Raw genomic sequence first — 2,131 nt, forward strand, 5'->3', positions numbered from 1 at the left:
TTTGACTATTTCTTTCCCTTGTTTCTCTGTTAAGTTCTCTGCCTCTTTTGATATCACACAAGGATGGATAAAAAGTGTGTGAAACACTGTTCCAGAAGGAAAAGAGGCAGTAGCATAAACTATGAGCTATATGACAAAACTAAGGTTTTNATGACAAAACTGAGGTTTCTACTTCACCTGAGATATTATAAATTTGCTTGATATTTCAATCATATAGAGGGAATTAGTAACCAATGCAATAACTAGCTGTTAAATTCCTCTTCGTATCCATTTCATAAGCTAGAATTTCTGCTTTGAAAATACAAAGCAACTATCCTATGTAGCCTGAAAAAACAAACGGAGTACAACAGCATTTGAAATGCTTCCATCAAGCATATTCAAAGCTCAATTTCACATTGGGTTTAAGGATCACATTTTAATGGATCAGTTCTAAAACCTATAATATGTGGCTAGTTGTCCATTTATAATAACTACTAGAATTCCACTAATTCTAGGAGTACTCCTATAATGTAATACCCTATATATATACTATATATATTATATAATGTAACATACTATAATGTAATATTCCTATAATAGAATAATAGCCCATAGATTGTGCAGTCTTTAAAGATCCAAATTTAAACTCCAGAAGAAATAAATAAACCTTAAGTAGACTTGAAATATTTTTGTTCTTACCAGGATGACTCTTTGTGTCTCGATTTCCTTCTTTATTATACCTCTTCCGGTAACACCTGGGAGGGGGTCTGTATCAATCGCTATAGAGATAAACAGTTTCAAAGCACTTTTGTAAGGTCAATGTTAGCACATGTGTGTTTGTGTGTCTAGTATCCCTCTAATTAGCATTTCTTATTATAGGAGGAGAATTCTAATGAAACATCTGGGTTGCAGAAACATAATACCTTTTAATCTGAAGAGCTGTTAGTAAACATGTAAGCCTCATTATACTGAAGCATAGAGATGTTTAGTGATTTGACAAAAGAGACATCTCTGGGTAATGACCAAATTGATGCACAAATTGATGCTTCTTCTAGGGCTTTACCCAGAAAACATAAAGTGTTTTACAAATTTAAATCACCCCAGAGCATTTAACTTAATAGTATAACTTCCATGCACATTTTAAAAACACATTCATATGGTGGGGATATACCTAGTGAGGCAGGACTTAACAGTTTTTTCCCGGGTCAATTTACAAACTATGGTCAGTGGTCACAGAAATTCTTTCATTTGTCCAGGAATATTTTAATGTTCTTCCTTTTATAAAGTTATGGCACTTTAAATCAAGTAGGCATCAGTGCTCTCTCAAGGTCCTCTTAGCATGTAGAACTTCTACTGGGGAGGAGAAAATGGGTAATTTGCAATAATGTGAACATTGGCATTGCATCCTTTTCCATTGGAGTCTTTACATGATTTTTAGCTTTTTCCTGGATGTGGAAACTACTATGTAGGTCTAATGACAGAAAAAAATAAAAAGAAACTCATCTAAAACAATTTCACATTGCAAAAGAAATAACTAGAATTAGCAACTCTGGGTTACCTATTGGGTGAAGTTTTGTGGGCAATAGGTTCTAACACACATATACCTGAAGTGGGAAGCATTGCTATGATCCAGACATCACAGGTTAGAAGTCTTGCTTTGGAGAAATGACTAAGCCCATGAACTGTAAAGTTTTCACTACCACCATGGCAGCAAAAAATATACTGCTACTGTAACCTAAACAGAGGCAGAGACCTGATGGGCCATCATTACTAAAACCAAAGACAAAACTGGATTGGGCAGAACAGGTTTTCAATAATTAAGTAATGACATTTATGAAAGTAATATGAGCTATAGCAACACGTAACTGGAAAACATTGGCAGACACATTTTAGCCCTCTGGTCTTTCTCCAACAGATGTAGTTAGAAGAACTGAATCACATGAATTGAGAAAGCAAGGGATTCTTATATAAGGGGGAGGCAATGAGATTAGCCCTTGAGTGTAGATTGGGTTAAACATTAGGAGCAAAAAGGCATATGTGTTAATTTTCCTCCTTCACAATATCCTTCCATTGCTTTAAGTCCTTAAAAAAATCCTATGTTGCTAGAAGTTCTTGGAGTTATTCTTTTTAATATAGCATATTATACATATAG

The sequence above is a fragment of the Ailuropoda melanoleuca genome, chromosome 15 (assembly GCF_002007445.2).
Source record: "Ailuropoda melanoleuca isolate Jingjing chromosome 15, ASM200744v2, whole genome shotgun sequence".
Classification (NCBI taxonomy): Eukaryota; Metazoa; Chordata; class Mammalia; order Carnivora; family Ursidae; genus Ailuropoda; species Ailuropoda melanoleuca.